This window comes from Pteropus medius, unplaced genomic scaffold (assembly GCF_902729225.1).
Source record: "Pteropus medius unplaced genomic scaffold, Ma_sr-lr_union100, whole genome shotgun sequence".
NCBI lineage: Eukaryota > Metazoa > Chordata > Mammalia > Chiroptera > Pteropodidae > Pteropus > Pteropus medius.
Genome location: NW_024354500.1, coordinates 32611874 through 32638649, shown reverse-complemented (window position 1 = coordinate 32638649; position 26776 = coordinate 32611874). Strand labels below are relative to the sequence as shown.

Below are 26776 nucleotides of genomic sequence, written 5' to 3'. Positions count from 1 at the left end.
AAACTTAGCTATATGGGGCGGTCATGTAGGGCACCTCAGTTGACATCTCCAGCTGAGTTCTCATCAGAAAGCTAATGTTAACTGTCAGCCATGAGGGAGCAATCCTGGATGTCCAGTCAAGTCAAGACTTGAGATGACTGCAATCCCAGCCAACATCCAACTACAATTTCATGAGAATCTCCAAGCAAGAATCTCTCAGGTGAGTTCAGTTAATTTATAGAACTGCGGGTGATAACAAACTGTAGTTTCAAGCCACTAAGTTTGAGGTGGTTTAAATGTAGAAGTAGTTGACCAGAACGGTCTCTTTTGCCAAAAAGTTCACTATACATTTCAACCAATTTCCTGATGCCAAATTTGGTACAGAGAATCACTAGTCCCTCACTCCATGGCTTTTCCCTACATTTCAGAGGTTTCTTTTTCCCTTTCTTACCTTTCCCTTCCCCTCACCCGCCTTCTCTTATCTCTCCTCCTTTCCCCTTCTCTCCACCTGCACTCAAAAAAAAAAAAAAAAAAATAGAAGTAGGTGAGGTTCTCTCACATACACTTGGCTCAAATTCAAGAATCATCCAGCCATACAGTTCTGGATGTTCCAGAGCTGAGCTCAGTGATCTCTCACAGGAGCTATGAAGAATGTTTGATCAAGCATTTTCTTCTGTGACTGTCACTATCAATGTCTCCCCTCTCTTCTTTTTGCAGTTTCAGGCATCTTCATTTTAGTATTTTATTGTTATTATTTATCAAGCAAATGAGGTTCATCTTATCAGCAGGCAGTTGATGACTACTCTCTTAGTTCACCATGATTCTATAGATATGTATGTTGCATCTGGATTAGTTAGATATTCATCACTATAAAAAAAATAGGACTGTTTATTGATTAATTGATCACCATAGAGTAAAGGTTCTTCCTCTTAACATGTCAAGATGATCCAAGTCTGATTATCTCATTTGCTATGTACATATTAATTTTGGCAATAATATATACTTAATATTGGTACATAACTTAATACTTAAGTATCTGGGAACAAAAACTGTGGTTCTTTAATCACATTCTGAATGAACATAAGTCAATGAGTTTATAGATAAGCAGGGCTATTAATGTAACTCTTTCCATGTCCAAAATCATGGATAAAGACAGGGTTATGTAGAACAGAACAAAAATAAGGCAAAGTTCCTGACTTCATATAACATTAAGATCTTTTTAGAGAAAAGGGAAAACAATAGAGCGGATATCCTGTGGAACCATCATGCCCATCAATTCTGGGAGGTAAAAGGCTGAAGCTAGTCTTAAACTATGGAAAACATTTTGACTTGGAGTTGCAATGACTTAGTTTAAGTAAACAATTAGCGCCAGTAGTCTGTTGGCTCAGCAACCAATATGGAAGTGAGTCCTAATAAATTATTTTCTATGATCTTTCAAATCTTATACAAAATAACTCCTCATTGTCTGAGTTCTTTTTTAAGTCTCTAAATAGCTATCAATTAACTTTCTATTTCCTGTTATAAAATGTGAACATTACGAGTCTTGAGTCACCCGTGGACTCAAGGGGAAAATCACTTAGGTCATATGACCTCCTTTACATGGGGCATAAATGTAGCCTTTATATATTACTAATCTTAACCACAATGGCACTAATCATATTCTGATACCAAGTTAAATTGAAGAATTAGAAGAGTTCTTTTTATTTTAAGTCTTTGGAAATCTGGATACAACACAGAAATTACCCAGAGGAAGTCTTTCAAGGGTTGGGTTTTGGCAGAACCGAGTCTGCAGAAGGGGCCTTCTGTGCTTGGTAGCATTCTGGTGTTGTTTCATATGCTGTTCTTGGAAAATATTGAAGTTTCTTTTGAATTATTTTTCCTAATGATGAAAAACAGCTGAGATTAATGAGTGTTGTAAATTTAAATATCATCACAGCATTAGTCATGAATATCTCAATAGTAAAGAAGCATATTACCATTAACATTTAAAATGATCAACAAAGCTGCTCAAGCTATATTTTTTTACTGGACAGATTTATCAATTTGAGGTTGGCTCCCATCACTGTGGCTTGTTGATCCATTTTATTTGGCTGCAAGATACACCAACATATTTTGTTTTGAATAACTGCTACTGTTTACAAAGTGATCTATTTCAGAAGGAGGTGGCCAGAGGGAGAAGTGAGAAAATAGTTAACCTAATTACAATATAATGTTTTTTGTTTTTTTTTTCTTTCTAGTAATTTATACAGGATGTCTTGAAATGTCTTTTTGTGAAGAAAATGAGAGTTTTTTCTTTATTAGGACAAAGTAAATGAGAATGCCAATTGATTTCAAATGAAATTATTTGTGTTAACTCTCATTTTTGATGTTTGAATGAATAATATTTCTATTCATACATAAATGGTGCAAGTCTGATATCTGTTAAGACTATTTTGTCAGACCATCTCAGTTTTATGGAGAAGAATGGGTGGTGGGAGCCCTCGCAGGAAATGCAGGAACTGGTGTTTCCCTGAGGTACTGACTTGTGCGAGTTGCTCTGCCAGCCATTTCCTAACATTCTTTTTACACCTTAGGGAAGAACATCCCTACTGCTCTGTTAACATCTTCTCAGAATGCTACAGAACGTCCGCTGTGATGCTTTCTCTGATAAGCTGAGGTTTTCTACTATTGACCTCTCTGAGTCCCTGTGGCATAGCTCTAATGCGTTGTTCATCTGATATTATTTACACATCTTTCTCTGATGCCAAATGATTTCTCTGACCAGAAAGAAGAAGACGATGATGATGACTATGGCTTCCCCAGTATGGAGATTACATTTTATTCTTCATTAAAATCCATGGATTTAACACCTTGTACCTGAAATGTGTAGACAATCATACTGGCTGGTGAAAAGCCAAAGGGCTGTTGATAAACATACACCATTTCATAAGAACTAGGGTTCTTCTTCAAACATTATGGCTACACTGGGCAAATATTAAAGCTTCTCTCCTTTCAAACCAATAATTGACTTCGTTCTCTTATCTGTGGTGGTTAACTGGGTCCACAAGATTGGGTGCCCTATGAGGGCCTAAGGGTTTCCCAAAAGGATAAAAATTATTCCTCCCTAAAGTTAGGGGAATAGAATAGTCCCAAACAGATAAATAATAATTATAGTTCTTCGATTACAGGTGCATGTAAACCATGCATGATTATTAAAATAAGGAATGATGTAATAATTTATTCTTTAGTGTGTTGCAGATTGGCTAAAATGTTTCTTAAAAATGCAGATTTTGATTCATCCAGTCTTGGGTGGAGCTCAGGCACTTGCATTTTACACAAGTGTTCCAGGTAATTCTGATGGTGGTGCTTACAGATTGTATTTAGAAAAGACACTGTTATAGATGTGGAACTCACTTTCTTATGAACCAGTTTTCAGGTTGTTTTTATATATGCCTCTTTGATTTTTTTCTCTCTTCCATTTAGAATATAACATCATCAGGACAAATGCCTGGCACTTTATTTTCTTTTTTACTCCATTGCACTGAATTCAGTGCTGTGCCTTCAGTTTATATGAGGCTGGGAGAAAATGTGGAATCTGAGATTGCTAACAAGACACAGAGGCCTTCACTTTTCTAAGGGTTTGTGTGAACATTTCTGGTTTTTAATATCTGCACATAATGACGGCGTACATAAAAGCAAGTCCTTGGGAGTCAACATACATTTGTGCCTATCTTCATCAAATGCCTCTATTTCAGTAAATTCCCGGGGTTGTTGATCCAACATCAGTCCACTGGCATCTGTTTCACTGTCTTGCTTAAAGACCATCGGTGACAATACCTGCCTCTAGGAATAAGTCTAAACCTTGATCCTGACTTATAGGCTTCTCATGAGCTGGCTCTTGCCTTCCTTTCCAGCCTTGTCTATATCATCTGCCTCAGATACATGATTCTCCAGCTGATGTGACTTCTTGGAGTTTCCTTAATATTATAATAGGCTCTTTTGAAGTTTTCACATATGTGTTACCTTCTGCCTAGAAGGCCTTCACAACTTTGGCTTCTTGGTCAAAGCCTACTCTGTCTCCAATGTTCACTTCAGTAACCACCTCCAATGAATGGGAAGCCTACAGTGAATAAGACTAGCAGACTAGCCAACTAGTCTGATGTGTTGAATTTCTCTATTTTTATATGCTTTTCAAACTGTCATTAAAAAAATCTAGCACTAGCTAATCTCAAGTGTATGATTTCCCATTTTATAGTTGAGAGAACAAAAGCATTGAGAGGTGAGCCAACCTGGCAAAAATCACACAACTAGGAACTGGGAGTTAAGATTCAAAGCGATATATCCTATCTCTAGCTCCATGCTCTTAATCTTTATTTCATAACTAAATGGTTTATTCACATACCTTTGCCACTAAATTAGGAATTCCATGAATACAAACCATGTCTTGGTTTTCTTTGGATTTCATTTTACTGGCAAACTGTCTATTCCACAGTAGATGTTCAATTAACATGTGATTGGATAAGTCCTTTAATGAGATCACATGCCTTTGACCTTGACAAGGATTACAAGAGCAGCAGAAGCCACAAGAAAAGACCTAATCAAATTGTCCAACCAGAGTCCATTAAGACCACCCAGTTATAGCCAATAAGAGTTACATGGAGACTTTTTATTTTAACATTAAACCAGACATTAGTAAAATGCAATAAAATGCAACAGTAATTTATTTGCAGTTACCTTCTAGAGATAGAGATGTGAGTTAAGGATGATTTGTTCTTTCAGTCTCCTATAGCTATTTCTGGATTTCTTTGTGGCAAGGGACATTAGTTTCACCTCATGTGGTGTGGGACAGCGAAGGGCCCAGTGATCAAAGTACCAATGGTGCTTTGTGCTCAGAGGCCTCTGACTATCTCTCCTGTCAATGTTCCCAGATAGCGCAGACCAGCTCAACTGTAGAACAATTGGATCTCCGAGCTTTCAGCATGTGCTGAATCTTGAAAGCATCTAGTTGGTCATTCCAGTAACTGACCAATTTCAATGTTATTCAAGCACATACTCTGCTTTTGGGTCAGACGGACCTAGGTTTAAAGTGCTGCTTTACTGTTTACCATAAATGACTTTGTACAGTATGCTTGCCTTCTCTAAGCTGTAGTTTTCTCATCTCTAAAATACATTAGGTATCCATCTAATGAATGATTATGATGATTAAATGACAAAATATGTATCAAGCATTACTGGATAAGGTAACATATCTAATTAAACTGGTTCCAGGAAACAAATTCAGGTCATCTGATCCCAAAGCATGAACTCACAGCCATTAGCTTCTCAACAACATGTTCAACTTGCTCAACTATCTCCCTTCCTTAACTCTTCTTCTTCAGTCTCTGTCCTTCACTTTTGAAATTCATGAAAATGTAGTCTGCCTTCATTGCTTTTTATTGTAGGCCATTTTTTATCCCACAATACGATGGACTCTGCCTTCTGTCACCGCCACACCATAGCAATCACTCTCTAGATGATGAGTAGTCGATCACTATTGACTATGTTGATAGTTCATATATCAGCAACTACTCTACTAATGTGCAACATTCTAACTTTGAATTTATTCCTTGCTCATCTAAGATTGCTGAGTGGCTTGAGGTTAGAAGGCCGGCTCTGCTCCATACATTCATTTAGAACCCCAAGCTGATGGAGGCTTTCTTTCATCACTTGGGGCTTCCACTTGGAGTCATCTTTATTTGATCAGCCAAGAGAAAGAACATGGAGGAGTGCCAGGGAAGAGTTCTATGAATCAGGTCCCAAAGTGACATGTATCACTTCCACTCCACATTCCATTGTGAAAATATATAGACTAATAGTAAGGCCCTTTCTTGAGCAACTAGAAACTCTTTGCCACAACTATGGAAGAAAGACAAAATTGTCATTAACTCTAAATTTCTTGAATATCAGAGTAGTGTACTTTTCCCATCATTTCTGTACTTTCCATCCACCCTGTCATTATCAGACTGTTTAGTCTATCTAATTGCTCCAAATCACTTTCTTTCACATCAAAACCCTTTAAGGCAAAGCACATTATCCCCTCTTTCACTAAATCTTCTCTCATCCTTTCTCTCCAAAGGAGAAGGCCAAAGTTAGATAGCAAACTTTTTCTACTTTAGATCATCTAAGATCAAATCATAGAAGGTTAGTGTAGGAAAAGACCCAGTAATACTTAGCCCAAAGTTTTATTTGTATGGAAGAAGAAGGAAAGGACTAGAGAGGTAGATGAATCTCCCAGGGCAGAACCATGACTAGAAGGCAAGTCTATTGAATTCCATTCCTATTTCTTTCCAACACCTCTTGTTATCTCCTTTTGATGTAGGGCCAGCACTATGGGGCAGTTTTATTCATCAATATTTTTCAGAATTTCTCCAATTAACCCAAAATGTGATTATAAATGGTAAAATTTTATGACTTATAAAAATAATGACAATAAAATCTTTCTTGTATAGACTGACAGATTAAAATATATATATATTTTTAGTTCTGCTTTATGATCCTGTAAGTTTTGAAAATCACTTGTTTTATCTAGTGATTGCTCAAATTTCAGTGAGAATGTTTATATATATATTCAGTGATAATGTATATATATATACACACATATAAGATATATATATATATATCTTATTCCTGGCAATTAAGTCTAGTGATAATTGTTTTTGTGCATGTCATAATCACTTTTTAAGCAGCAAAGCCTATTACCGTTACAGAGTGAGTTTCAGATGCCCTGCAGATTTGAGTAATTTTGGGTAATGCAGCTGTGTGTGGTAAAAAGATTTTACAATGCCCATAAAATGTTGCCTCATGACATGTTCAGCAGTGTAGGAAGAATCTGTAGGAAAAATATAACAATTTCAGTGTATTTCATTAAATACCGGATACCATTAACATTGTGCAATTTTTAAACAAGAACTATCCTCTGAGATCTAGAGGGTCTGTAAATTGCATGGCATTTGGGAGTCTTGAAATGGGTGGAAGGGTCTTGCATATGTTTTTATGGAAAGATTCAAAACCCTGGAACAAAAACAACAAACAAACAAAAAAACATTACCCATGAGGGAATTGCATTTGATCTACTTTGATCTTAGCTGTGTTTAAGAGTGTTAGTGCTTCTTCCTACATCTCTATATCACAAAAGATCAGGAGGTCTAACTTACAGCACATAGTTTGCCTGAAAATAGTTTCCCATAAAAATAGAGTAAGAAGAGAAAAAAACCATAGTGGATTGTATAACATTTCTTTTTGCTATTTTAGAATCATTGATCTTGGCTTTAACTATCTTCCTTGTTGTTATTGTTATCACAGGTATGATAGATATAATTATTAAATCAATCATTTATTAATTCAAACAATTTACACTTATTTATTTAGCTCCAATATATTCCAGGCAAATGGATAGAAGGCCAAGATAAAAGATGGCTATGAGAAAATAGGACACATTTTTAAAAATGATTTTTGCCCTCTAAGGGATCACGGTGTTGTAGCTTGAAGTTCTGGCTTCTCACCCAAAGTAGAGGCCCAACTGGTCATTTTTACTTGGCCATTCTACAATCCAACTCAATCTCTTTAAATCTAAATTCATCATTTTTGTCTAAACGAGCATTTATACTTGACTAAAGGAAATTATTTTATCTTATAACAACAAAGCATCATACAAGTGTTTGCTTTCCATTAGCATTATTCTCTACAGTGGTAATTATCTAAGACACACAAAAATTAAGATTTTGGATTTATTATCCTTCCAGTTCCCAAATTCTTTTAAATAGCACAGCCTAAGCACATCCTTTCTGGAAGAACGTACTCATCTCTCAGTGCCTGCTGCCTTCAGGCTTTCTCCCCTTCTATTTCACTCATTATTCTTCAATGTGTAGTCCTTGTTTCTCAAGTACTGTGGTGTCATCACAACTAGGTCACAGACTCTTGGAATTCAGAACATGTATCTTAAGATTCTGTTCTCAGTTGTGATGATATTCTAAGGAATATACGTGACGTTCGAATCTGAAACATGAGCTCGAACTCAGATTCTGATGTTAACCACCAGTGCAACCCAGTGAAATCTAAATGATTTTCAAACCTCTGTTTGCTCTTCTGTAACAATAATAAGGGCTTAAGGCCCAACTCACAGAGCTGTACTGATAATCAAAGAGAAAGTAGAGTAACTCAAATATCTACACAGACCTCGCACAAATGTAAATAATTAGTAGTATTCTCCACAGCTCCTGACTCCGTGCAATAAATATTACTAGATTAATTTATTGATTGATTTTTAAGGAAATCTCCTAAATGAGCAAAGACCCTGGAACATTTAGTATCAATCATTCACTTTTACATTTTGAGAATAAACCTTTGAAATTAGTCCTTTTGCTTTCTGAACAATGTGTTCCCTGGACAGAAACAGAAGATCCACATCCATCCTCACTTTTGATGCAGTTTTTTCTATGAGTTTTCCGGAGTTTCACATTGTATCCCATACTCAACAATGCTGATAATTAGTCTTGGAGCTCAGTTAGGTTGCAAGACATATTAGAAAGAGCACTGAACCTCATTTCTTTTTTCGTCCATTTGGCCAAAATATATGGAAGATATATGCAGGTGTGTGCAGGCATGTATCTCTGTGCAGTGTAAGTATAGATCCTAGAGATGCACAGATAACTTATTTACTTGACCCTGTTCTCGAGGAGCATAAAATCTGGTGAAGGAAGCATACAGGCAAATAATTAAAATACAGTATGACCTGCCTGGCCTCCAAGACCCATTTTATGTGCTGTGTGTCCATGTTCTTGTCACTTTACTTTTCTGAACTTAAATTCACTTAACTATTAAACGTGATTACTTTATAGAGCTATTCTGAAAATTAAGTATGCTAATGTGTGTCTGACACATGGTAGCTAATAAATGCTCAATTATTTTCCTTCCTACTTTGTTCCATGTAAGTTAGGCCCAAACTAAACAAACAGATGTCTATCCCAGTTTGGAGGGAGAGTGTGACTGGCAGTTGCAGGTACCATTCTAATGAAGGACACGGTGTTAGACTCTGTTCATGAGACTCCCCGAGAGATTTTACCTACCATTTATTGACTGAATAGCGTGTGTCAGGAGTTTTATGCACATTATCTTTGTCCTTATGAGAAGCCCAACATGAAGATAGTACCCACATTTTCTCAGGTGACAAAACTGAGAGTTGGAGAGTTTAAGCATAGGTGTTAAAGAGATGGGCTGTGGAGGCAGCCCGCTTGTCTAGGACCCACAGCTATGCACTTACTTGCTATGAGACTGACCTTGGTAAGTTTTCTATATTAATCTTAATATATATATATACACATACATATATGTATGTATATATATGTATGTATGTGTAATATGACAGTAATGATGTGTCATGTGTGTGTGTGTTATTATTAGTGCGTGTGTGTGTATATGTGTATATATATATATATATATATAAAATGCTTCACGAATTTGCATGTCATCCTTGCGCAGGGGCCATGCTAATCTTCTCTGTATCGTTCCAATTTTAGTATATGTGCTGCCGAAATGAGCACTTTACTTACTTTCTTCACTTGTAAAATGAGAAGAATAATAGTTCTTTTTTTCATACAAAATTATTTTTCCACATATTTGTTGAATTATTATTGTTGAACACTGGCACTCCTCTAGAAACTACCAGACAGACAAGATCTCTGTTCTCTTGAGCTTTCATTTTGTAAAGAAGATAGACAATAAATAGATATAAAGACATTTAAAAGATTTTAGAGAGGATCAAATGATATGAAGGAAAAAAAAAGGAAAGTGAGTAGCAGGAGGAAATCTTTTCTGAAGAAGTGACGAAGGTGATATTTGATATGATAAGCCAGCAATTCAACGATCCCTGGAAAGTATTTTTAGGCCTGAGTTGAGGATTGATAAAATAATATATGCAAAGCACTTATTATTAGTACTTTGATTAAATAACTAGAGCAGAGTTGCGAATTAAGTCCTGGCCTCCGTGGCTTCCAAGCCAGTGTTTTCTCCCTTACTGTGGAGCAGCGCCACCAGCCTCCAGTTACCAGCTTGCAGCATTTATGCTTCTCCCCTTCCGACTAATTCTGAAGTAAAGATAAGGATCTTGGCCAAAATACAGGGAAGAGTGAAGTGGGAGGCAGGCCCTGCTGCAGGTTCTACTGCAGGACAACTTTTCCACCATGTCTACTTTCTTCTTCTCAGTGCATCTTCTTTCTCTGTCAGAATCAACAGCTGCCTGTCAAGGAGGAAAGCAAAATGAGAGGGCAAGGAGCCAAAACCCTGGCATGAATTTGTTTGGTCATCTTTTCTAATCATATGTTTCATGTTGCATTTCATAGAGACTTGAGAGAGATGACATTAAACATCATAGAATGACAGAGCCTTACATAAAGTTACTCTTAAAAATGATGATGTTGATAATGATGATGATGATAATGTGTTTACTATGGCATCTAAGTGGAGAAAGGTTTTTATTTTTGACAAGGTGTGGCCCTGAGCTTCTCTTAACACATGGGATGAATATAGGTGACCCGTAAATGTTTGGCTCACTCCGAATCTCAACCTGGTCGACAGGTGAGTGAGTAGTTTGACTTTCGCTTCCACTGTTCTACCTAATATTTTTTTCTCTCTTAAAGAAGAGGCAATAAACTCTGGCTTTTATTGTGAATGTTGAACATCTCTCCGATTGGAGAGATCTTCAAATCTCACCTAATTGACTGAGATTGAAACCTAAACTAATGCATTATTTTCAAGGACTGAAGGTTTGTCAAAAGAATTTTCCAGCCATAGTGTTTACATTTATTGCAAGTAATTTTTATTTAATCTTTTAAAGAAGTAAACCAGTCTTGTAATATAATGATTTAGTTTTACGGGTAATTAAAAGGGAAAAGCCTCTTTCTGCCCAAATGATCTATGTAAACCAATAAAAGTCACTTTGGGGCCTAGATAATTATCTGGATAATTATCTCAACCCTTTTAACTCTGTTGTTCTGGGCCCATAGTAGACACTCAGTGGAAACTTGTTGATTGATTTGCTTTTGACTATGAAGACGTGATCCAATAATTTCTTTCTTTATATCTGAAAGGGAATCTCATTTTTTAAAATTGAGGAATATTTGACAATTAAAATTTTATATATTTAAGGTATGTAATTTGATGATTTGATATACATATACATTGTGAAATAATTACCACAATCACACTGATTACTATATCCATCACTGCAGATAGTTTGCATTTGTGCATGTGTGTGTGTGTGTGTGTACATTTTTGTGCACACGCACGTGCACTTGTGAGAACACAAAGTCTAACTCTCTCAGCAAATTTCAAGTATACAAACAAGTATCGTTAACTATAGTTGCATTGTTGTATATTATATCTCTAGAACTAAATTGTTTTGCATAACTGAAACTTTGTACCTATCAACCAACATCTTTCCATTTTCCCCTCCCCCTATCCCCTAGTAACCACTATTCTACATTCTGCTTCTATGAGTTTGACTATTCTAGATTCCACAGGTGAGATCATGCACTATTTATTTTTCTCTATCTGGCTTATTTCACTTAGCATTATGCCCTCCGGGTTCATCCAGTTGTTGCAAATATCAGGGTTTCTTTTTTCTTTTAAAGCTGAATACTATTCCACTGTATGTGATGTGTATGTATGTGTGTGTGTGTGTGTGTATATACACTGACCCAACATTTCTAAGCACTCAAAAATGTATATTTACTTTTGCTTATGTTAGAATCATAAAACATTATAGAGAGTAAAAATTGCTCTGGTCATGAAAAAAAGTGAAATAAGATAGCATTTACCCTGCCCAATAAGATGTGAAAAGACAGCATACTTGCTTTGGTAACAATTTGTGTTGTCCTATATACCAATGGATCAAAAGTTCTCTCACATTTATTACACATCCACATGTATTATTATTACTAATCTCTGGTTGGTACATTTAAGTTTTGACATTTTTTTCCCCATTGAAAAATATAGAGAACAGTAAGATTCATCTTTTTTCTTATATGTGAGAGTCAGTAATATGGAAGTTCGTGATGGTTCACAATGCTGTGGTTTTTAAGGATGAAAAGAAGAGGTGATATCTCTTTTGAATTAAATTAGAGGTGTAAAGATATGTGCTCTCTCTCTCCATATTTCTAATGGTACATGAAGTGACTCCCTTGGAGTGACCATTTTCATACATTAGACTTCAACTCACTTCTGAGATGGTAGCAATTGGTGCAAAGTTACATTTAATTAAAAAAAACTTAAATAAAAATAATCATATTATTTTTAATGTGAGTTTTAATGCATCATTTACATATAATAGAGTACACAGATTTGTATGTGCTCAACTTTGAGTATTGACAATTGATATACAACATTTTCATTAGCCTAGAAAGTTCCTTGTGCCTTTTTCCAACCAATTCTTCACTCTTCAAGGCCCACCATATTTTAATTTATATTACCACAAATAATTTTGCCTATTCCTGGACTTCATGTAAATGGAATCCTACAGTCCTAATACCTTACTTCTGAACTTACAGAACATTTTTACTTTCATTACTCCATCTGATCCTTACATAGACACAGACTGAGGTAAACGTACCAAGATATGAAATTTTAGAGATGAGAACACTGAAGTTCAGAGAGTTTTTACGACTTATTTAAAATCACACAGTAGATGGCTTCAGAGGAAGAATCGATGTTCCAAAGCTAGGTGTTCTGATTCTGGATTCGGGACTTCTGTTGAATTCTAGTGGATCCTGGAAAGATATTTGGACTCATCATCATCATAACAACAACAGTAATAATAAAAATATATACCTGGGTCTGAATGCCAACTTTGCCATTCATTATGTACGTGATTTTAAGTAAGTTATTTGATTCATTTCAGACTAATTTACTTCATCTATAAAGTAAAGGTAACAGTATCCTCATCCCTGGGCCTGAAACTGTTTGTACTACAAAACTTATATTTCTTCATGGTTTCTGTTGGAGACCCTGTAAAGTTTCCAATACCAGGCAGAGTCAGATACTAACCATTGGGCTATTATGAACTTTGTTTAAGTCTTTCTTTTCCATTTTTTTATTTTTTGTTAAATTTATCAGAATAACATTGGTTAATAGCAGTATGTAAACCTGATCTCTTACCATCACCATGTATTTGATTACCTTTACCCTCTTCATCCTCCCTCTACCTCTTTCCCCTCTGTTAAACACAATTCTGCTTTTCGTGTCTATGAATTTGTTACTAGTTTGTTTGTTTATTTGTTGCTTTTAGTTTTATGTCCCATATATGAGTGAAATCATACGATTCTTGTTCTTTCCCATCTGACTTCAGTCAGCATAACACTCTCAAGATCCGTCCATGTTGTCGCAAATGTCTTTCTGATCACGTTTTGTTTCTTTTTTTCCTCTTGAAAAATAATGAGCTCCTTGCAAACAAATTCCAATTTTTGCTCACTGCCATTTCTCAAGCACTTAGCTCACTGTCTGGCTCAGGAGCGACATGTGCTATAAGGTCACTGAACCTGTAACAAGTAGCCAGACGTAAGCACAGGCGAACCTCCTTTGGAAATAGGATTGGCCTCCATTTTTTGTCACTATTCCAACTTTCCTGAGGGGGTCTTACCAGATGAAAATTGTTGTCTGTGGCTCATTTGAGTAAGACTGCACCCATTGGGAAAATTCTCGGGCTCAATATCTAATAAGAGGGTATGAAAAATATGATAAAATTATTTTCATGGCCATGCTAAAAATATGAAACTACCCACAAATGTCCAGGTCATAGAATTATGAAGCAAATCAATTAAGGGTGCAGAGGGAGCACTTATCTATTGGAGTTGGGTGCAAATAGGGGCTGGAGAAGGGCCGCTCTGCCTAGTGCTATACTTCCTTAGCTTGTAACCTAGGAAGGAATTCCCTAGTGTTGCCTTTTGCCAGCTACCTATTGTTACTGCAGTGCTGTGGTGGTATTAAGGAAACAATAATGTCTGCTAATGCTGTCAACACCTTGGCAATATCTGCCTTTCTTCAATTACTTTTGTTTACAAATTACTCCTAATTTTGTTCTTAAAAGCTAGTTAAGAACAAATGCTGCTAGGATTGATGGGAAGCTAACTGCATGATTAAGTAATTACGTTTTTAAAGCTTGCCTTACACTAGGACTAATGATATGTCACCCAGTAGCAGAAACCCCAGATAATGAATGAGAAATGTTTATATGTACTTAGTTGCTTTTAAATCTCCCTTCACGCTAGAGCTGGTGCTATGCATGGGTACTGGGACGAAGAAAAGGAATGACAGCTTGGCCTCCGCAGTCTTTGTGCAGAACCTCAAACTCCCACCAAGGGCTCTTTTCCGCCCTAGTCGACACTTTATTTTTTTGTAGGGCTGATTGTTCAGTTGGTTCACTGACGGAAATGCTACATCGTTTTGTTGAATAAAGAGCTGAATGAATTTCACTAGTAGGTGATTGTCCTTTCACTGCAGAGACCAGATTTAAAGCTGATCTTTTGAGTCTATAGAATAGAATCGGAGTCGGGCTGAAGTGGCTCTGCCACCCCTCCTCTAAATGCAGACTTTCACGGCGTGTGTGTTAGTGAGGTCAGTGTTCGGGGCACAAGGGGTGGGAGAACGGGGAAAGGAGGTTCCTCCACGTTTGCACCTGGGGATTCTTAGGTCATTGTCAAGCATTCACACCCTCTACACTTGACACAAGCATCAACTCTCTTCTTGGGAGTTGCAATCCTGGATGTAGACTCAGAACTCATTTTGCAGTGGAGTGATGTTTCCTCAACTATAACTTAGGTTTTTCAGTAGCCAAGCAGTTTCTTCCTTTCTTTCTCTTTTGAAGTTTATTGGGGTAACATTGGTTAATACGATTATATAACTTTCAGGTGTACATTATAAATTGTCATCTATATATTCTACTGTGTGATTACCACCCAGAGTCCAGTTTCCTTCAGCTACCAAATATTTGACTCCCTTTACCCACTTCACCCTCCCCCAGCCTCCCTATATTTGACCCCATTCAGCAGTTTCTTTATATAATTTTATGTATAAACATATGCATATACATTTATATATAATTTATATTTATGTACTATTTAACATATTTATATATAGTTATATATAACACATGTATATAAAAAGCATGGCATGATAACTATTCAATATGTTGCTATAATTATATGTATAAATTTGTTACTATAATGCATACATATATCTCACACATAAACACAAAGGTATATAATAGCTATATATGTACACTATAGACACACATGTATGACTTGCGTATCTATACACATATTCTCAGATATATGTAATTCAATAATGTTCCAAATGTATGAGTTAACGGGTGTGCTCTAGTGTGATAAGTTATCATACACTGGCTTATACTGAATGGTGACAGAAAATCAGTTTGAGTTTAAATCTAGGCTCACAATGGCCAGTTATATGTCTTTCTTAACATCTTTCTCAAAATCCTTTACTATAAAGTGTGGATTATAAATACTGGCCTTGAGGGGTAGCTGTGAGGAGTAAATGAGGCTATATATGGAATTCATCTAACTGTCATGCACATAGTAGGTATTCAATGAATGTTAATTTCATTTTCTAAGCACTACAGTTTCTTTTAATCAAACACTTACTAATACTGATTCCTGAGAGAAGCAACAGACTATGCAATTTCCTCTACTTGCGAAATTCAAACTAGTTATCTCTTACTACCGTGGAATAATGACTGTAATAAATTGAGGAGATTTCTGTTTAAATAAGTGGACGATTTTGGCTGACTCTGGAAATGTAAATGGACCCTAATTAATGAATGCCTTAATCATTTTTCCTGTTTCTTCTTTATAGACACATTATTTCCTGCCTAGGGGTGAATACATTCAGCGTACATACGTTCAGATATGAATACACATATGCATACACATTTTCAAGGTACCAGCTTTAATGAAGAAGAACAAAGGATATTCATTAATTAGGGCCACAAAAATCTCTTCAAGGACTTCCACTTGCATCATAATTAAGTCTGTCTTCCCTAGTCTTGCATTCAAGGCCTTCTGACTCTGACTTCGACTATGTTTCATAAAACAGTCCATTTTCTCTGAGAAGCTAGCGCTCTCTCTCTTCTGAATTTCCAGAGGACTAATTTCCCGTACTGATCATTTGACATTTTATGGCTCTATTTAAAAGTGTTTTGCTATCTCACTTCTCAGAGCAAGGAAACTAGCTATTGGATTTAGCTGATGAAAAATTTTCTAATTACTTAAAAATAGACATAATTATTTTTCAGTATAAAATATTACCAGCTTATGATAGAAAAATTTAAGTATATAGCACAGTATAAAAAAATTAAAATGATCTATGATTCCATCACAGAGAAATAAACCTTGATAGCACCATAAGAGATATTAATTAAGTTCCATCCAACATTTTTTCATATTTGAAAAGCAGCATAGATTAGGCTCAGGCTATTTATAAACATACTCCATGTATATTTTTTAAAATTTAAGATCATATTTTATATATATTTTTATATATAGTATTCTGCATTATCAATATTTTCTGGATGCTTTCATAATTTTGTGAAATATTATTTGAAAACATTTCAATAACTATATATAATAGTCTTATAGGAAAGAACACTATAGTTAATTTATCCCATCTATCTAATTATTTTTGGTTAAGTTATTGTACTTATATTTCTTCAACCAATAATGATGAACTAAATTGCTTTATACCCAAATCTTTGTCTTCAACTCTGATTCTACCCTCAGAATAGATTTTCTCTAAGTTGAATCTAAGATTTTAAGCATCTTGACACATTTAACCAAATTGTTTTTCAAAATACTCTACCCATTTATATCACCCCTAATCACACTGAGTATCCCTCTTGCTGTCATCTCAAACATTTAGAGAACTTATTTTTTAAAAATATTTTTGGCAGCATAACTCATTATCAATTTTATCCCTCTGTTTACTATTAATGTAGAATAATTTCAAATTGTGAACTTTTCCAGTCAGGAAGAGAAATCTAAGATTAACCTAAATTTATTTCTTTAAACTTAGCTTTCTTTTCATTTGTCAATCACACCTCAATAAATTTACACTAAATAAATAGTTAATAAATAAAGTTAACTTTCTTTCCTCCTTGTCTGATACTCGAATTTTTTGTTTTCCTTCCAGAAAAGTCAATTTCCCTAAAATACGTCTATTTTCTTGAACAAGCTTAGTGACTTTACTGTGCAGATTCTAACTCTGGGGAGGTTGATTATTATTCAAGGATATTTTTAAAGTAGTCTGTGGTCTCTTTTTGCTAGCTATCTTAAAGTGCTCTCACTATCCTTCCTGCCTCTGTCCCATCTCCCTCTGGATGCCCATTTCAAGATGCTGGATAGATGAGTGGTCATGACCTTTACCTCCTTGCCACTGCAGATTTGAAATCATAGTCTCACAAAGAGGGATCACAACAGAGTTCCGATGGGGTTGAAAACAGAGGACTCAAGGAAAGAGCACACACCTCTGAGCACCTTGATCAGTGGGATCAACCACAGGCTAAGTTACCTATGCTACAGCACAATTCTCTGATATAAGAGAATTTGGGGATAGGGGGAAGTATGCAGAGAGTGATTGTGGGCTTCCTTAATCTTTTACCATTTCTTACCTGCTTAGCTGAGTTACTTTGCTTTATAGGCTTTTGGCATGAGTTGGTGACTAAGATTTTCCAGTTCATCCTACCCATGCAATGGCTGAGGATAATTTCATAGAACTGTATAATAAAATATTTGTGACATTATGTTTTTCTGTTTTCATGAGTGGATGAAAATGAATCAGGTACATATTTCTAATTGCCATCATGTCCTGGGTGTATTTTAAGAAAATAACTTTTATATTTGGAAAAAAATTTATATCCAGAGAATAACATCTCAACAGCAATCATATATCTTAATCCAAAATGAAATGGCCATTCTTCCTAGGATAAATATCCTATTTTAACTATTTACCTTTTTTAAATTAAAAAATACAAATCAGAAATTATACTTTATTGATGTTTAAAGTATTGGTAAAAAAGATTTTTGAGTTATAATTTTGCTTTCAATTCCTATCACTCACATTAACATCTAATTTTATTTTCACATCCCAGTAGCAGCCAAGTTACTTAAGGTGGAAAGTTACTTAAGGAGTCAGTCATAGAGATGCAATATGAAATCCCTTAACCCAGGGATCTTTAACCCCCATGCCGCAGACCAGTACTGGTCAGTGGCCTGTTAGGAAGTGAACGGTGGGCAAGTGAGCTAAGCTTCATCTGCATTTGCAGCCGCTCCCCAGCGCTAGTATCACTGCCTCAGCTCCACCTCAGATCACCAGACATTAGATTCTCATGGGAGCACCAGTTCCTGGTGCCAGAAAGGTTGGGGACTGCTGCCTTAACTCACCATGCCCCGGGTTGTACATATATTCTCTCCTAGCCTGTGAGGCCACAAAGAAGGAAGATATAAAGATTAGTTTTCATCTCTACTTCACTATGTTCAGAGCGACTCAAAGATAATTACCTATATTGTGGAATTCCATGGGGCACCTCAAACAATGAAAAATCTCTCTTTCTCTCTTTCTCTATTTATATCATCTACCATTTTATTACTCTATCTACCATCTATCATGTCTATCTAATCTATTTATCTGTATTTCTAACTTATTTTCCCATGTCTGCATTATTTTCAGTCTACATTAGAGATAATTTTTGAAATGTAGATTACCCTAGAAAAAGATATAGATTGACAAAATTCTAGTAAGAAAATAACATCTCCTGGATCCTTTTGGAGAGACAGGGTTTGACAGATGTGTGGGCTTAATTCCAAATGAGAGGCCAGGACAGTGGAAGAGAATAGAATCAGCTCACTTTGGTCTTTGCCATAATCTTGATCCACCCCACTCTCACCCTTCCCCACACTGGAGTTAAAATATGTAAATGCCAAAAAAGAAAAAATGTGGACACACCTACCTCAACTAAAATGAAAATTAAAAAGTGCCTACTTTTTCTAACATCTATGGTTCTGCATCGCCTTCACATAAAAAGGGCAGCACTTTTGTATTATTGAATTTACAGCTCTAATGCACCTGTTCTTCTCTGATCGTCAAAGTTCAAATTGGGCTATGATCAAGGTCACACTTGTTTGTTTGGGGTTCACAATCAACATCATGAACCCCAAACAAACTTCTAGCTAAAATAAAGAGCATTAGAGATGAATGCATGAAACAGATGTTCCCAGAAGCAAGTGACTTGTTGGATGAGTCGAGCTAATGCTTTTAGCCTTGATGAGCTTCAGATGCCAACGTTGTAAAAATAAAATAATGAGGTAATAAAATAAGAACGTATTTGAGCTCCTTGGGCAATAAAGATCCATAGTTATTATGATGAAAATTATACCCATTTCCAGGGCATTTATTCTTCATTTTTTAGTCCTCTAATGCAATGGTTCTCAACCACTGCTGCATATCAGAAGCACTTGGGGGGCTTTAAGGCATGTCAGTGCCAGCATCCCACTCCAGGCCAATTAAGTCAAAACCTCCTCCAGACCAGGCCATGAACGGCTCAGATTATTCTAACGTGATGCCAGAGTCATAGATCATTGTTTCTCAATGGCACAAAATGCCAGTTTGTTTTGTCACTCAGATTAAACTGAGGTGGGGTTGGGAGGAAGTGGTCTTCCCAACACATGACTCCCAGCTAGTTTGGCTCTTAGCACCAAGGATATCTTTAAACTGAAATCAAGTAAAGTTAGTGTGAATCGCATGTTATTTCTCTGGCCATTATAGTGACATATTTGTGCCTGGTATTTCAATCTCAAACATGTCACTGCTTTCATGTCATCACTCCATTCCACGTTGCAGAGATCACTCCTGTCAGTTCCTATTCATCTGGAAGGGTCAGGCCTATTTACAACCTGAGGCCCTGCCTGTGCTTCTGACAAGTTCTGTCATATAACGGCTGTCACCAGACCCAGCACACATCGGCTTCAGTCTACTGCCACTTTAGACCATGGTCAGTTGATTGTTAGAATTTCAACTTATCAACCACACCATCTGATACTAGAACTGAAAACAAATGGCAAATCACTTAGGGGAATGAGACGCTGTTGGACTTTTGGCCAAGTCACCCAGGGGTGATTGATAAGCCTTTCTTGGCTCTGCCAAATCCTCTCCAGGGCATAAAGACGCAAACAGGTAGTCTTACAGAAATGTTCAGAAAATCACTTGACTGTTTACTTTCCAGGTAGGTAGTAACAGTAGACCTTGGGAAGGAGTCCAAGGATTGGTAGAGAAACCATGCCCAGAGACATGTACACTGGCATCCTTTACTCAATCTTATTTTCCCTCCCTTGGGAGGAGTGGAAGATGTATAAGGAGGTAAGCAATGACTGTGCATTGCTTTTCTACTTAATCATCTAAGTTTTAGCAATGCCGATGGGAGGGAATGTAAAGTGGAAATTAAGGATACTTACAGATTATAAGGGTACCATTTAATGTCCTAAATTGTTTGGAAATGATCTTACTAACATGAAATTACTTGAAGAAGATTGGAATCCACTTTAAGAAAGCAGCATGTCACCCCAAATCACTCATCCCAACAACTTAGAAGAGGGTAATAGAAGATGATTCATTGAGGTTGACTCCTATCACATCACTCTAAGATGATCTTTTATAAAATCCCAGGGTTTAACAATAATTTGTAACCAGTGAAGCAAATGTTGATACCTACCAAAGTTAACAGAAAGCAAAGAAATACAATGGGAAGGATAGTAACATTTTGTAATATCTGGGATAGTAGAGAATAAAAATTTTTAGTAGACTATTTCAGTTTAATACTGTCAGAGCTGCTGATTCAATAGGCAAATCTCATAAAATCCACAAGATCTCCAGTGACCTAGTGATACATATATGCTCCTGAGAGAATATCTTGAGTTCACATGGATTATTCATTTATCTGCCTAGATCTTGGCAAATTTATTAGGAAAATTAAAAAAATAAAAAAATTATTAGGAAGATAATAAAATTTATTAGAAAAATAAAAAATAAAATGCATTAGGAAAATAGATTTAAAAAGTGATACATCAATAAACATAAACTCAATGAACTTGGAATGGAAAGTTGGAAATTTTATCTGATTTTTCCTTACTAATTTCCATATGGGGAAGCATCTCTAAAATGATCATGAAAATCAATGGGAATGTGATCCTATATATAACATATACTCTTTACTCATTTATTTTTTCAGGAAAAACCCACCGTGAATATCAAAATCACTCTAAGAATGCATTCAGCATCTCAAAGGGGTTAACCTAATAAAAGTCTGGATTCAAAGAGTAGGTGCATAACAAACACTTATTAGCTACTAAGGCAGTAGTTAGATTTTCAAAGAATGGATCAATGTCTTGTTACTTAGCTTAATGATCAGATGCCTTTGAATTCCCATTCTCCTAATGCTTGCTTCTTTCTCAACTAGACAGCCACTTGTGATATTGTCCTAGAATCTCAACGTTCCCAAGCACAATGCACAAAACATTGACTTAAATAACTACTCTTACTGTGACAGATGCACAAGTTCCATTTTCTTCTTTTTGGGGGATATATTAACTGGAAATTTAAAATATCCATAATAACAGAAAACAGGAGATGTAGAGGTTGATTGTTTAAATTTTATGAACTCGAAGGCCCCAACACACTTTGAGTGTATGCACTTGGCATAACTGGGTTTCTTGGCATGAAGACAGCTGACACCTCCTGGCAGTCCTTCACATTTTCTGGGCAGACATGGATTCTTTATCAGTCCTATAAGGTTCAAATACTTTTAAACGAGTGTCTAACTGAAAACCAAGGAGCTCTAAGAGCAAATATTTGAGTTTTGTCCACCACTGGAATTTAAATGTGTGCACATGTCAGCCCATCTAAGAGGAGAGGGAGAGCTTGATTGAATTCAGAATGTAGTTGGGTAGTAGAGAAATGAAGAAAAACAATATTTAATCTTTTGCAGCTTGTGTCTGAAAGGTGAATTAGACTTAGTAGCAGAACCAGAGAATAGAGTCAGACAAGTGATTCAGGGTATGTACAGAAAGTGACTACTTCTAACCCTTCTTTATCCATCCCCTTCTCTAAGAAATATTTACTCTGCTATGACTATGTAGTGGAACAGACTAAAAAATTGATTACTAGAGACCCTACCACTTTTACTGTGGGTATCCTTTGTGAAAGAACTGAGTACTAGAAGTGGGTATAGCTTCCCTTTTGACCAAAGAAAAAATGAGCACTGGGAACTTGGAGGCACCCAAAAGACGACAAGGAACTCCATATAGTGACAGAAGAGAAACTAAAAGAAAGAGCAAATGAGAAAAAGGAACAAGGCTGGCAAGCAGATTATGGAGCATCAGAATCCTAGTTTGGGCCCATCTCAGAAAATGTGGGCATTTAAGCCTCAGGAATCCCTAGCAAGATGGCTTCAGTGAAAGCTTGCAACAGAAATGCAGTGGGACTCTGATGCTATATGAAGCATCTCTCCTCTCCCACTCCATTCTTCTTTAACTACCTAGAAATTGAGGACAGATGATGTTGGAGGAAGCTGCTCAGACCTTGTCCCATGGTTGAAGGAAATGCTGACCAGAGCACCAGTGGACAAACTGTGAATGTGACTTTCCCTTGGAATTTAGGCGGTGAGGCCTAGAGAACATTTGGCTTGTATTGTTGGCATAAAGGAACTTCTACGAGCCTGACAAAAACACCTGCTGCATTTTATTAGCACCTTATTTTTCAGTGTCTCTAAAATCTTTGTAAAAAGGTTTATGTGTAGAATTAAAGATTCCTAGAGTTACAAATAAAAATATACAGGGTTTAGCACACAACTTGTATGATATTATTCACCATATGCAGCACGAATTAAGAAGTGCATTTGATTAATTTCACAATTACACACGGGTTTATGAATGGCTTTCCCAGTAGTCACAGAGAATTTGTCTTGAATATTTTATTAAGGAGCTATTCCTTGTCACCACCCAGTGCTAATGCATGTAAATGTATACAGGCTGCATGTACATTACCTGGAACTGTCAGTGGCTCATTAGGAGCATTCAAATGATGTAAAACCAGAAATCCTTCAATCACCTTCCTTCAAGATTCCAAATCGAGTACATGTTTTAAAACCCGTTTCTACCCTTCAGGCATATTGGTACGAAAATAAAAGCTCTCGGACGCTATTTCCACTTCTGTTTTATGTTCTCAATAGTGAGAGTTGCTCACACCATAGGCTCTCAGCTGAGAGGAACTCGTGCACACACCACACAGCACACAGCATACAGCACACAGCACACAGCACACAGCAATGGGTAAAAAGATGATTTTCTTGTAAGAAGTGTGGAATGAGGCATGTAGTAGGTTTGAAGTTGTTGAGTCTACTCTTTTCCAGATGTTCATCTCACCTTATATGCCATGTATTTACTCAATAAAGGCATAAAAAGGCCAAATGGTTTAGAGCAATGCTGTCCAATATCATAGCCACTAACCACATGTTGACTACTGAGCACTTGGAATGTGGTGCATCTAGACTGAGATGTGCTATAGGCATCAAATACACGCCGGACTTTTAAGACTGTTTGAAAAGGAAAAGGAAGGTAAAATATTGATTATATTCTAAAATATAATCAATATATTTTGTGTTAAACGAAATATATTATTAGCATTGACTTTACCTGTTTCTTCTTACATTTTTTAATGTGGCTTCCAGGAAATTTAAAATTACATATGTAGACTTCATTTGTGACTCAAAGTATCCCTGCATTGTACTGGTTTAGAAGGGGCATCGGATTAGGAGATAAACATTTTAGTCATTATTTGTAGTTATTTATTCATTCGGAGAACATTCATCAAACTTCTATATGTGCCAAGCATTGGGAAAGATGTAGATTTAATGGTAAGTAAAACAGACCAGTGAAATGTGGCTTAATATTTGGCCCCTGGTGCCTCAGGCCTGCTCCTTCTCTCTCATCTGTTACTGAAGAAAATTTTATTCCTTTCCATTTTTGGTCTGTATATAGATATCTGATGCTTACCTCTCACTCCAGCCAGTAATGAAATAATGTCATTTTCTAATAATCCAGCTCTTTCTGAAGGTTGAGAGAGGGATCCCTAAAGGTGCTTGGACCCCTGATAGAATAATTCTTGTTTTTTACTTTTAAGTCCAAACTTTATGGAGTCTGGAGTCTAATAAGGAAATCAAATAATCAAATAATCATGGAACTTAAAAATGTGAATACAAACTGTGTTATGTGCTGTGAAGGAAAATTATAGGCAGGTATCAGATGGGTCTAAAGGTAAGCTCTAAGGGATGAATATATGTGGACCAGGTACATGGGAGGTAGGGTATGAATAAATGAGGCTAGAGAAGAAAAACTCTGGGTAGAGGAAAGACTATATTTAAAGGATTGAGTAAAGAAAGGGCATATTAACTTTAAGGAATGCAAAGGAGGCCAATGTGGATAGAATACAGAGAATGACAGATGAGGGACACCAGAAGGTGGTGGACCAATAGGGTCATTTATGTCCTTTGTACTCAAAGTATCATCTGCAGACCACCAGCACTGGTTTCACCAGGGAACTCTTTATAAATGCAGAATCTTTGGCCTAGCTTGACATATCATATCAAAATCTACATTTTGAAAAGATCTCCAGGTGATTTGTGTACACATGAAATTTTAAGAGACATTAATCTAACATTAATTGAAGATTTTTAGACTTAATGCTTAGAGCAATGGGAAATCACTGCAGGATTTTTGTAGATTGGTGAAATTATCAAATTTACATGTTTTTAAAGATTGCCCTGGATATACTGTGGAAGAACAGACTGGAGTGGGTAGGCAGAGTAGAGCCACCATGACCAGGGAGGAGACTGGTGCAATAAGGCAAGAGACAGCAGTAGCATAGACTGGAGTGAAGATAATTTATATAGAGAGAGTGAGTGGAATGGAGAAATATTTTGATGGTAGAATCACCAGGACCATGGTAGTGAATTGATACAATGGGTGAGAGAGATACCCAGGATGAGTGCCAGACTTCAAACTTGAATGATGATGAGTGGGGACATTCTTCATCATGCTAGGAAATATTGGAGTAGAAGCAGATGTGGGGATGTTTGGTAAACATAATGAGTTTGACTTTGGACATATTGAATTTTGAGTGTTATTGAGATATCTAAGTGGAAATGTTATTGAGACATCCAAGTGGAAATGTCCTACACAGGCACACACGCACATTCTCTCTCTCCCCACTATCCCTCTCTCTCTCTCTCTCTATGTATTTCAGTCTTCATTTTCTTCTTTAGAGTTGGCATGTGCCCACTTAACTCAAGTATTTGAACATATTCTGCCCTCTGCTTGAAAAAATTTCTTTTTTATCTCCATTCCTCCCCATTCTCATAATTCCTATTCATCAAGATTACTTGTGTGTTTGCGTGTGTGTGTGTGTGTGTGCGCGCGCATGAGTGTATAGTGTGTATATTTATACATATACATATACATAAATCTTGAACTCAGAGACATGCTCTGAGTTAGCAATATATATTTGACCTTGGGGAAATAGAAGAGATTACCCACAGAGAGATGGTCCAGGATGTAGTTCTTAGTCCTGACTCTGCGGTGTACTGAGCATATAAACTTCTAAAAATTTACTAATCTGAAAAAAAGAGGTATAATAACAAATTTCTTACAATGCTACAATGGCAGTAAAAATAAATGTATATAAAATGCTTTAAGAAACATGAAGTATATTAAATTGTACTAATATTATGAGGCATTTTGTCCAGGTACAGTATAAAAAAAATCAAGTTGATTATTGTAGTCTCTGTTTTCTCACTTATTGAAAGAGAGAGGTAGAAGAAATTAGCTCTAAGATTCCTTCCAAAACAGTCTAGGTCTAAGTTTGAAATATTTTCTCAGTTCTCCAAAAGCACAGGTTTTTTTTTTTTTTTGGTTCTAAGATATAGGGATTAGCTTCTTGATCTTTTGTAAAGATATTCAGTATCTTATATTTTTTCCTCCTTTTTAGTTGAAATACAGATTCAGAAAATAGAATGATAATATTGCATGTGCTGTTTAAAAGCAAATTGTTGAACATCTAGGAGGGAGTGTCTACTGTGTACTAAGTATTGTGAAAGTCAAAAGAAGAAGCATGTTTATAACTTAATTAAAAATAAAGAATTAATGTATAAAATGATGCCACCAGAGTAAAATAATAATAGATATAAAAATACAGAAACATTTTGTGGTAAAACATGTTATAGAGTCTTGGTACTAGGAGTAGAGCCTTATGGCATGGTACACATATGAAGAACATTAAGGTTAGAAAATAAAAGGCATCATGGTCAACCAGAATAGTTTGGTTGAAAAAAAGCCAGATTTTCACATGATGAGAAGAGGTGGGAGGATGTCCCCTGTGAAGGGAATGGTGTATGTACTGGCCCAGAAATGAGAATGTATAACACATGTCTGCAGGGTGTGAGAACAGAAGCTTAATTTCAGAAAAAGTCCATATACAGAAATAGTAAGAAATCATACTAACAAATATTGCATATAAAATAGAGGCAAGCATTAATACTAGGGTCTAAACTATAAAATCCAGCCAAAGGTCTAAGCTATAAAACCCAACCAAAAATGTAGCTTTAAAAAGTTATTTTTGTCACTTACAATATTTCTTTACTTTTTTTTTAATTGAATATAGGAGATAGTTTTTC

General features: G+C 36.1%; 1 non-coding gene across 1 annotated transcript; it reads right to left on the bottom strand.

Moving 5' to 3' along the window:
* Positions 1-9429: 9429 nt before the first annotated feature.
* LOC120595269 (U6 spliceosomal RNA) lies at positions 9430-9536 on the bottom strand. The gene has a single exon (XR_005650772.1). It is a non-coding gene; the product is annotated as a U6 spliceosomal RNA (small nuclear RNA).
* Positions 9537-26776: the final 17240 nt, after the last annotated feature.